The 13,096-nt window shown below is 48.2% G+C and overlaps 1 pseudogene; it reads left to right on the plus strand.

Moving 5' to 3' along the window:
* The first annotated feature begins 3,435 nt into the window (after positions 1-3,435).
* The window catches only part of LOC129828449 (probable G-protein coupled receptor 142), a 38,222-nt pseudogene continuing 28,561 nt past the window's right edge, over positions 3,436-13,096 (plus strand).

The following is a 13,096-nucleotide window of genomic DNA, read 5'->3' on the forward strand; positions in this document are numbered from 1 at the left end:
GGGCTAGGAGGTAGTGGGCCAAGGGCAGGTAGGAGACCTGCGCCCACTTCCCAGGCTTACCGTGGAGAGCGGGAGTACGGGCAGGCGCCGTGTTACGCAGTAGAGCGCACGGTGTCTCCTGTACGAGTGCATAGCCCAGTGCGGGTTATTCCACCTCCCCGCACTGGTAGGGCTAGATTGAGTATTGAGCCAGGTGTCATGAGGCCGGCTCAACGCGTCTGGTCTCCAGTGCGTCTCCTCGGGCCGGCATACATGGCACCGGCCTTACGCATGGTTTCCCCGGTTCGCCTACATAGGCCGGTGCGGGTTATTCCACCTCCCCGCACTGGTCGGGCGACCGGGAGCATTCAACTAGGTAAGGTTGGGCGGGTTCAATGCTCAAGAGTGCCAGTACGCCTCCACGGTCCGGTATTTCCGGCACCACCTCCCCGCCCCAGCCTAGTACCTACAGTGTCTACACTACGCACTAGGCTACCAGTGCGTATCCTGAGCCCTGTTCCTCCTCCACGCACTCTCCCTGTAGTGCGTGTATCTAGCCCGGTGCCTCCAGTTCCGGCCCCACGCACTAAGCTACCAGTGTGTCTCCAGAGCCCTGTACAAACTGTATCTTCTCCCCCTACTAATCCTGATGTGCTTGTCCTCAGCCCGGCGTCACCAGTGCCGGTACCGCGCATCAGGGATAGAGTAGGCTTTGAGAGTACAGTGTGCCCTGTCCCTGCTCCCCGCACTAGTAGGAAGGTGCTTGTCATTAGCACGGTGCCTCCAGTTCCGGCACCACGCACCAGGTCTACAGTGCACCGTATCCGGCCAGAGCCATCCGTCTCCCCAGCGCCATCTGAGCCATCCGTCTCCCCAGCGCCATCTGAGCCATCCGTCTCCCCAGCGCCATCTGAGCCATCCGTCTCCCCAGCGCCATCTGAGCCATCCGTCTCCCCAGCGCCGTCTGAGCCATCCGTCTGCCATGAGCCTGCAAAGCCGCCCGTCTGCCATGAGCCTGCAAAGCCGCCCGTCTGCCATGAGCCTACAGAGCCGTCAGCCAGACAGGAGCCGCTAGAGCCGTCAGCCAGACAGGAGCCGCTAGAGCCGTCAGCCAGACAGGGTCTGCCAGAGCCGCCAACCAGACAGGATCTGCCAGAGCCGCCAACCAGACAGGATCTGCCAGAGCCGCCAACCAGACAGGATCTGCCAGAGCCGCCAACCAGACAGGATCTGCCAGAGCCGCCAACCAGACAGGATCTGCCAGAGCTGCCAGAGAGCCATGAGCAGCCAGAGCCGTCAGAGAGCCATGAGCAGCCAGAGCCGTCAGAGAGCCATGAGCAGCCAGAGCCGTCAGAGCGCCATGAGCAGCCAGAGCCGTCAGAGCGCCATGAGCGTCGAGAGCCGTCAGCCTGCCATGAGCGTCGAGAGCCGTCAGCCTGCCATGAGCGTCGAGAGCCGTCAGCCTGCCATGAGCGTCGAGAGCCGTCAGCCTGCCATGAGCGTCGAGAGCCGTCAGCCAGCCATGAGCGTCGAGAGTCGTCAGTCAGCCATGAGCTGCCCTTCAGCCTAAAAAGGCTAGATACCCAGAACTGCCCATCAGTCCAGAGCTGTCTCTCTGTCCGGAGCTGCCTTTCAGTCCGGAGTTGCCCCTCTATCCTGATCTCCCTCTCTATCTTTATCTACCTCTATATTCTTATCTATCCCTCTGTATTGATTTATCTCTCTGTCCCGGTGTTGTCCTTATTGGGTATGTTATTAAGAGGATTTTGTGGGGGAGAAAAGAGGGTGGACATTTTTGGAGGGAGGAAGCTAGGATGGATTATGGTGGGGTGGGAACCGCGCCCGGAGCCTGAGCCACCACCGTGGTTAGATGCCCACCCAGACCCTCCCCTAGTCCTTGTGCTGGTGCGTCCGGAGTTCGCACCTTGTGGGGGGGGTACTGTCACGTTCCTGACCTATTTATGTTAGTTGTTATGTGTGTTAGTTGGTCAGGACGTGAGGTTGGGTGGGCATTCTATGTTTTCTGTTTCTGTGTTGGTTTTGGGTTACCTGGTATGGCTCTTAATTAGAGGCAGGTGTTTGGCATTCCTCTAATTAAGAGTCATATTTAGGTAGGCGTTGTCACAGTGTTCGTTGTGGGTGATTGTCTCCTGTGTCAGTATGTATGTTCGTACCACACTGGACTGTAGCGTTTGTTTGTTTCGTTTCGTTTCGATGTCGTCTGTTTCCTGTACGTAAGTTTATGTTTAGTTATGTAAGTTTATGTTCAGGTTTCGTCAACGTCGTTTTCTTGTTTTGTAGTTTGAAAGTGTTTTGTTTCGTTTCGTGTTACCATCTTTATCGTTGTTATAATAAAGATGGCTTATTTCCCAAAAGCTGCGTTTTGGTCTGAAGATCCTTCTCTCCTCACCTCATCTGAGGATGAGGAGAGCACAAGCCGTTACACCAGCTCTCCACTCTTATCAGCGCCTGCCACCTGTGATAGTCTTCGCTGCCCTCAGTACGTTCCAAGCTTAATTGCATCCATCATATACATTATACATTCCCCTCCTTCCCTCAGATTATGAATAAGTATATTTCAGTCAATTAGTCAAGAAATCAGACCCAACAGTCCCTCCTCTTGAACAATAGCTTCCTACTGTTCAACTGACATAAAATTGGAAATGACTTATAAACGAACAAACAATGATAAAAAATAAACATGAACCAAAAATTAAAACATGATTAACATTCACAGTGAGGTTTACAAACTCAGAGACATATGGCCTCTGTTCTATAGTTACACCAAGCACACTCTGATTTCCATTTCTCATAGAACACTGATGACAACATGTCCGCCGGAGCTGTCAACTTCTACCATTTCAACGTTCTCCTTCTGGTTCCTACGAGAGTGATAGCACAAAACTTGACAAGCAAAAAGAAACACAAAACATAACAGTATTAACAAGGTGGTAAGCTATGCATAATTATATAAGCATGAAAACACAATGTGCTTTCTCTCTTCGCCTGACTCTATGCCTTCAGGATACTTTTCTGCTGGATTCTACAAAAATGAAGGCCCTAGAAAACCTTCTCATCATTTCACCCAGTCTTCCCCTTTCCGGCCACAGGCTCCGAGAAGTGTTCCCAAGCCATGTCATTTTCACTTTGTTCCCCATCTCCTTCTTCCTCTATTGCCACCTGATAGGCACGTCACCCGATAGGCAAGTGCGCATCCCTAATCAGCATTGTATCTACATTTCACATCAATGTCTTCAGAATGTTGTCCAGAGTACAATTACCCCGACATACATCCTTTCATATGATGCATTAATCAATAAAGTAACTAAGCCAACCCAACTATGGCGGTTAAAGCAGCTCCCAGACCCAACCCATCTGTATGTCTACAGTGGAATCTAGTCTCCCTCTCTCATTAGCTCCGCTTCCTCTGTCATGACGTCTTCAAGCTCACCCATTATGCAGCTGGACCTCACTTCCTGTGAGAACTATGAACCCTCCGAGGAGAGACATGACGATCTACACCGCTGCAGGAGCTGTAAGGCGTGTTGTGTGTGGACCAGACCAACGCTGTCCCAACACCCCCACCCGATGTATCTTGATGTACACTCAATGTCCAGAATTCAGCCCATGCTCTTGGTTATCTCCTGCTCCTCATGTGCAGCTTTCACCTGGGAAAATACTGTACACACTGCAACGCACGGGTCATTTCCTGACAACAGGACAACATAGACTCTCCCATTATGGCCAGATTACTAGTTTGTGACGTGAATAATAGCCCCCGGTAACCCCATCGGTCTCCCAGTTACCAGCTACCAAGCCATGTGACATGAGTCCTCATAAATTAATCTCCCAACAATGCTACTAACGTAACCCCTGGTACTACTAATGTAACCCCTGGTACTACTAACGTAACCCCTGGTACTACTAACGTGGTACTACTAACGTAACCCCAGGTACTACTAACGTAACCCCAGGTACTACTAACGTAACCCCTGGTACTACTAACGTAACCCCTGGTACTACTAACGTAACCCCTGGTACTACTAACGTAACCCCAGGTACTACTAACGTAACCCCTGGTACTACTAACGTGGTACTACTAACGTAACCCCAGGTACTACTAACGTAACCCCAGGTACTACTAACGTAACCCCAGGTACTACTAACGTAACCCCTGGTACTACTAACGTAACCCCTGGTACTACTAACGTAACCCCAGGTACTACTAACGTGGTGCTACTAACATGGTACTACTAACGTGGTACTACTAACGTAACCCCAGGTACTACTAACGTGGTGCTACTAACATGGTACTACTAACATGGTACTACTAACGTAACCCCAGGTACTACTAACGTAACCCCTGGTACTACTAACGTGGTGCTACTAACGTAACCCCTGGTACTACTAACGTGGTGCTACTAACATGGTACTACTAACATGGTACTACTAACATGGTACTACTAACATGGTACTACTAACGTAACCCCAGGTACTACTAACGTAACCCCTGGTACTACTAACGTGGTGCTACCAACGTAACCCCTGGTACTACTAACGTAACCCCTGGTACTACTAACGTAACCCCTGGTACTACTAACGTAACCCCTGGTACTACTAACGTGGTACTACTAACGTAACCCCAGGTACTACTAACGTAACCCCAGGTACTACTAACGTAACCCCTGGCACTACTAACGTAACCCCTGGTACTACTAACGTGGTACTACTAACGTAACCCCAGGTACTACTAACGTAACCCCAGGTACTACTAACGTAACCCCTGGTACTACTAACGTAACCCCAGGTACTACTAACGTGGTACTACTAACGTAACCCCTGGTACTACTAACGTGGTACTACTAACGTAACCCCAGGTACTACTAACGTAACCCCAGGTACTACTAACGTAACCCCTGGTACTACTAACGTAACCCCAGGTACTACTAACGTGGTACTACTAACGTAACCCCAGGAACTACTAACGTGGTGCTACTAACGTAACCCCTGGTACTACTAACGTAACCCCAGGAACTACTAACATAACCCCTGGTACTACTAACGTAACCCCAGGTACTACTAATGTAACCCCAGGTACTACTAACGTAACCCCAGGTACTACTAACATAACCCCAGGTACTACTAACGTGGTACTACTAACGTAACCCCAGGAACTACTAACGTGGTGCTACTAACGTAACCCCAGGTACTACTAACGTAACCCCAGGTACTACTAACATGGTACTACTAACGTAACCCCAGGTACTACTAACGTGGTGCTACTAACGTAACCCCTGGTACTACTAACGTAACCCCTGGTACTACTAACGTAACCCCTGGTACTACTAACGTAACCCCTGGTACTACTAACGTAACCCCTGGTACTACTAACGTAACCCCTGGTACTACTAACGTAACCCCTGGTGCTACTAACGTAACCCCTGGTACTACTAACGTGGTACTACTAACGTAACCCCTGGTACTACTAACGTAACCCCTGGTACTACTAACGTAACCCCTGGTACTACTAACGTAACCCCTGGTACTACTAACGTAACCCCTGGTACTACTAACGTAACCCCTGGTACTACTAACGTAACCCCTGGTACTACTAACGTGGTACTACTAACGTAACCCCTGGTGCTACTAACGTAACCCCAGGTACTACTAACGTAACCCCAGGTACTACTAACGTGGTGCTACTAACGTAACCCCTGGTACTACTAACGTAACCCCTGGTACTACTAACGTAACCCCTGGTACTACTAACGTAACCCCAGGTACTGCTAACGTAACCCCAGGTACTACTAACGTGGTACTACTAACGTAACCCCTGGTACTACTAACGTAACCCCAGGTACTACTAACGTGGTGCTACTAACGTAACCCCTGGTACTACTAACGTAACCCCTGGTACTACTAACGTAACCCCTGGTACTACTAACGTAACCCCAGGTACTGCTAACGTAACCCCAGGTACTACTAACGTGGTGCTACTAACGTAACCCCTGGTACTACTAACGTAACCCCTGGTACTACTAACGTAACCCCAGGAACTACTAACGTAACCCCTGGTACTACTAATGTAACCCCTGGTACTACTAACGTAACCCCTGGTACTACTAACGTAACCCCTGGTACTACTAACATGGTACTACTAACGTAACCCCTGGTACTACTAACGTAACCCCTGGTACTACTAACGTAACCCCTGGTACTACTAACGTGGTACTACTAACGTAACCCCTGGTACTACTAACGTGGTACTACTAACGTAACCCCTGGTACTACTAACGTAACCCCTGGTACTACTAACGTAACCCCTGGTACTACTAACGTGGTACTACTAACGTAACCCCTGGTACTACTAACGTAACCCCTGGTACTACTAACGTAACCCCTGGTACTACTAACGTAACCCCTGGTACTACTAACGTAACCCCTGGTACTACTAATGTAACCCCTGGTACTACTAATGTAACCCCTGGTACTACTAACGTAACCCCTGGTACTACTAACATGGTACTACTAACGTAACCCCTGGTACTACTAACGTAACCCCTGGTACTACTAACATGGTACTACTAACGTAACCCCTGGTACTACTAACGTAACCCCTGGTACTACTAACGTAACCCCTGGTACTACTAACGTAACCCCTGGTACTACTAACGTAACCCCTGGTACTACTAACGTAACCCCAGGTACTACTAACGTGGTGCTACTAACGTAACCCCTGGTACTACTAACGTAACCCCTGGTACTACTAACGTAACCCCTGGTACTACTAACGTAACCCCTGGTACTACTAACGTAACCCCAGGTACTACTAACGTGGTGCTACTAACGTAACCCCTGGTACTACTAACGTAACCCCTGGTACTACTAACGTAACCCCTGGTACTACTAACGTAACCCCAGGTACTACTAACGTAACCCCTGGTACTACTACGTAACCCCTGGTACTACTAACGTAACCCCTGGTACTACTAACGTAACCCCTGGTACTACTAACGTAACCCCAGGTACTACTAACGTGGTACTACTAACGTAACCCCTGGTACTACTAACGTAACCCCTGGTACTACTAACGTAACCCCAGGTACTACTAACGTGGTACTACTAACGTAACCCCAGGTACTACTAACGTAACCCCTGGTACTACTAACGTGGTGCTACTAACGTAACCCCTGGTACTACTAACGTAACCCCTGGTACTACTAACATAACCCCAGGTACTACTAACGTAACCCCTGGTACTACTAACATAACCCCAGGTACTACTAACGTAACCCCTGGTACTACTAACGTAACCCCTGGTACTACTAACGTAACCCCAGGTACTACTAACGTAACCCCTGGTACTACTAACGTGGTACTACTAACGTAACCCCTGGTACTACTAACGTAACCCCTGGTACTACTAACGTAACCCCTGGTACTACTAACGTAACCCCTGGTACTACTAACGTAACCCCTGGTACTACTAACGTAACCCCAGGTACTACTAACATAACCCCAGGTACTACTAACGTAACCCCTGGTACTACTAACGTAACCCCAGGTACTACTAACGTAACCCCTGGTACTACTAACGTGGTGCTACTAACGTAACCCCAGGTACTACTAACGTAACCCCTGGTACTACTAACGTAACCCCTGGTACTACTAACGTAACACCTGGTACTACTAACGTAACCCCTGGTACTACTAACGTGGTACTACTAACGTAACCCCTGGTACCACTAACGTAACCCCTGGTACTACTAACGTGGTACTACTAACGTAACCCCTGGTACTACTAACGTAACCCCTGGTACTACTAACGTGGTACTACTAACGTAACCCCTGGTACTACTAACGTAACCCCTGGAACTACTAACGTAACCCCTGGTACTACTAACGTAACCCCTGGTACTACTAACGTAACCCCTGGTACTACTAACGTAACCCCAGGTACTACTAACGTAACCCCAGGTACTACTAACGTAACCCCTGGTACTACTAACGTAACCCCTGGTACTACTAACGTAACCCAAAGTACTACTAATGTAACCCCTGGTACTACTAACGTAACCCCTGGTACTACTAACGTAACCCCTGGTACTACTAATGTAACCCCTGGTACTACTAACGTAACCCCTGGTACTACTAACGTAACCCCTGGTACTACTAACGTAACCCCTGGTACTACTAACGTAACCCCTGGTACTACTAACGTGGTGCTACTAACGTAACCCCTAGTACTACTAACGTAACCCCTGGTACTACTAACATGGTACTACTAACATAACCCCTGGTACTACTAACATGGTACTACTAACGTAACCCCAGGTACTACTAACGTGGTGCTACTAACGTAACCCCTGGTACTACTAAAGTAACCCCTGGTACTACTAACGTAACCCCTGGTACTACTAACGTAACCCCTGGTACTACTAACGTAACCCCTGGTACTACTAATGTAACCCCTGGTACTACTAACGTAACCCCAGGTACTACTAACGTAACCCCTGGTACTACTAACGTAACCCCAGGTACTACTAACGTAACCCCTGGTACTACTAACGTAACCCCTGGTACTACTAACGTAACCCCTGGTACTACTAACGTAACCCCTGGTACTACTAACGTGGTACTACTAACGTAACCCCTGGTACTACTAACGTAACCCCTGGAACTACTAACGTAACCCCTGGTACTACTAACGTAACCCCTGGTACTACTAACGTAACCCCTGGTACTACTAACGTAACCCCAGGTACTACTAACGTAACCCCAGGTACTACTAACGTAACCCCTGGTACTACTAACGTAACCCCTGGTACTACTAACGTAACCCAAAGTACTACTAATGTAACCCCTGGTACTACTAACGTAACCCCTGGTACTACTAACGTAACCCCTGGTACTACTAATGTAACCCCTGGTACTACTAACGTAACCCCTGGTACTACTAACGTAACCCCTGGTACTACTAACGTAACCCCTGGTACTACTAACGTAACCCCTGGTACTACTAACGTGGTGCTACTAACGTAACCCCTGGTACTACTAACGTAACCCCTGGTACTACTAACATGGTACTACTAACATAACCCCTGGTACTACTAACATGGTACTACTAACGTAACCCCAGGTACTACTAACGTGGTGCTACTAACGTAACCCCTGGTACTACTAAAGTAACCCCTGGTACTACTAACGTAACCCCTGGTACTACTAACGTAACCCCTGGTACTACTAACGTAACCCCTGGTACTACTAATGTAACCCCTGGTACTACTAACGTAACCCCAGGTACTACTAACGTAACCCCTGGTACTACTAACGTAACCCCAGGTACTACTAACGTAACCCCTGGTACTACTAACGTAACCCCTGGTACTACTAACGTAACCCCTGGTACTACTAACGTGGTGCTACTAACGTAACCCCTGGTACTACTAACGTAACCCCTGGTACTACTAACGTGGTACTACTAACGTAACCCCTGGTACTACTAACGTGGTGCTACTGACGTAACCCCTGGTACTACTAACGTAACCCCTGGTCTACTAATGTAACCCCTGGTACTACTAACGTAACCCCTGGTACTACTATTGTAACCCCTGGTACTACTAACGTAACCCCTGGTACTACTAACGTAACCCCTGGTACTACTAACGTAACCCCAGGTACTACTAATGTAACCCCTGGTACTACTAACGTAACCCCTGGTACTACTAACGTAACCCCTGGTACTACTAACGTAACCCCTGGTACTACTAACGTAACCCCTGGTACTACTATCGTAACCCCTGGTACTACTAACGTAACCCCTGGTACTACTAACGTAACCCCTGGTACTACTAACGTGGTGCTACTAACGTAACCCCTGGTACTACTAACGTGGTACTACTAACGTAACCCCAGGTACTACTAACGTAACCCCTGGTACTACTATCGTAACCCCTGGTACTACTAACGTAACCCCTGGTACTACTAACGTGGTGCTACTAACGTAACCCCTGGTCTACTAATGTAACCCCAGGTACTACTAACGTAACCCCTGGTACTAATATTGTAACCCCTGGTACTACTAACGTAACCCCAGGTACTACTAACGTAACCCCTGGTACTACTAACGTAACCCCTGGTACTACTAATGTAACCCCAGGTACTACTAACATAACCCCAGGTACTACTATTGTAACCCCTGGTACTACTAACGTAACCCCTGGTACTACTAACGTAACCCCTGGTACTACTAACGTAACCCCTGGTACTACTAATGTAACCCCAGGTACTACTATTGTAACCCCTGGTACTACTAACGTAACCCCTGGTACTACTAACGTAACCCCTGGTACTACTAATGTAACCCCTGGTACTACTAACGTGGTGCTACTAACGTAACCCCTGGTCTACTAACGTAACCCCAGGTACTACTAACGTAACCCCAGGTACTACTAACGTGGTGCTACTAACGTAACCCCTGGTCTACTAATGTAACCCCTGGTACTACTAACGTAACCCCAGGTACTACTAACGTAACCCCAGGTACTACTAACGTAACCCCTGGTCTACTAATGTAACCCCTGGTCTACTAATGTAACCCCTGGTACTACTAACGTGGTACTACTAACGTAACCCCTGGTACTACTAACGTAACCCCAGGTACTACTAATGTAACCCCAGGTACTACTAACGTAACCCCTGGTACTACTAACGTAACCCCTGGTACTACTAACGTAACCCCAGGTACTACTAACATAACCCCTGGTACTACTAATGTAACCCCTGGTACTACTAACGTAACCCCAGGTACTACTAACGTAACCCCTGGTACTACTAACATAACCCCTGGTACTACTAACGTAACCCCAGGTACTACTAACGTAACCCCTGGTTCTACTAACGTGGTGCTACTAACGTAACCCCTGGTACTACTAACGTAACCCCAGGTACTACTAACGTAACCCCAGGTACTACTAACATAACCCCTGGTACTACTAACGTAACCCCAGGTACTAGTAACGTAACCCCTGGTTCTGCTAACGTGGTGCTACTAACGTAACCCCTGGTACTACTAACGTAACCTCTGGTACTACTATTGCAACCCCAGGTACTACTAACGTAACCCCTGGTACTACTAACGTAACCCCAGGTACTACTAATGTAACCCCTGGTACTACTAACGTGGTGCTACTAACGTAACCCCTGGTACTACTAACGTAACCCCTGGTACTACTAATGTAACCCCTGGTACTACTAACGTAACCCCAGGTACTACTAACGTAACCCCTGGTACTACTAACGTAACCCCAGGTACTACTAATGTAACCCCTGGTACTACTAACGTGGTGCTACTAACGTAACCCCTGGTACTACTAACGTAACCCCTGGTACTACTAATGTAACCCCAGGAACTACTAACGTAACCCCTGGAACTACTAACGTAACCCCTGGTACTACTAACGTAACCCCTGGTACTACTAACGTAACCCCTGGTACTACTAACGTAACCCCTGGTACTACTAATGTAACCCCAGGAACTACTAACGTAACCCCTGGTACTACTAACGTAACCCCTGGTACTACTAACGTAACCCCTGGTACTACTAACGTAACCCCTGGTACTACTAACGTAACCCCTGGTACTACTAACGTAACCCCTGGTACTACTAACGTGGTGCTACTAATGTAACCCCTGGTACTACTAACGTGGTACTACTAACGTAACCCCTGGTACTACTAACGTAACCCCTGGTACTACTAACGTAACCCCTGGTACTACTAATGTAACCCCTGGTACTACTAACGTGGTACTACTAATGTAACCCCAGGTACTACTAACGTAACCCCTGGTACTACTAACGTAACCCCTGGTACTACTAACGTAACCCCTGGTACTACTAACATAACCCCTGGTACTACTAACGTAACCCCAGGTACTACTAATGTAACCCCAGGTACTACTAACGTAACCCCTGGTACTACTAACGTAACCCCTGGTACTACTAACATAACCCCTGGTACTACTAACGTAACCCCTGGTACTACTAACATAACCCCAGGTACTACTAACGTAACCCCAGGTACTACTAACGTAACCCCTGGTACTACTAACGTAACCCCTGGTGCTACTAATGTAACCCCTGGTACTACTAACGTAACCCCAGGTACTACTAACGTAACCCCTGGTACTACTAACGTGGTGCTACTAACGTAACCCCTGGTACTACTAACGTAACCCCTGGTACTACTAACGTAACCCCTGGTACTACTAACGTAACCCCTGGTACTACTAACGTAACCCCAGGTACTACTAACGTAACCCCTGGTACTACTAACGTAACCCCTGGTACTACTAACGTAACCCCTGGTACTACTAACGTAACCTCAGGTACTACTAACGTAACCCCAGGTACTACTAACGTGGTACTACTAACGTAACCCCTGGTACTACTAACGTAACCCCTGGTACTACTAACGTAACCGTAGGTACTACTAACGTAACCCCTGGTACTACTAACGAGGTACTACTAAAGTAACCCCTGGTACTACTAACGAGGTACTACTAAAGTAACCCCTGGTACTACTAACGTAACCCCTGGTGCTACTAATGTAACCCCTGGTACTACTAACGTAACCCCAGGTACTACTAACGTAACCCCTGGTACTACTAACGTGGTGCTACTAACGTAACCCCTGGTACTACTAACGTAACCCCTGGTACTACTAACGTAACCCCTGGTACTACTAACGTAACCCCTGGTACTACTAACGTAACCCCAGGTACTACTAACGTAACCCCTGGTACTACTAACGTAACCCCTGGTACTACTAACGTAACCCCTGGTACTACTAACGTAACCGCAGGTACTACTAACGTAACCCCAGGTACTACTAACGTGGTACTACTAACGTAACCCCTGGTACTACTAACGTAACCGCAGGTACTACTAACGTAACCCCTGGTACTACTAACGAGGTACTACTAAAGTAACCCCTGGTACTACTAACGAGGTACTACTAAAGTAACCCCAGGTACTACTAACATGGCCCATGACTATAGCCTTCTTCATAAAATTATACATTCAAAATCAGCATTCGCCCTGTGTGTGTGTGTGTG

The sequence above is a fragment of the Salvelinus fontinalis genome, chromosome 30, assembly GCF_029448725.1.
Source record: "Salvelinus fontinalis isolate EN_2023a chromosome 30, ASM2944872v1, whole genome shotgun sequence".
Lineage (NCBI taxonomy): Eukaryota > Metazoa > Chordata > Actinopteri > Salmoniformes > Salmonidae > Salvelinus > Salvelinus fontinalis.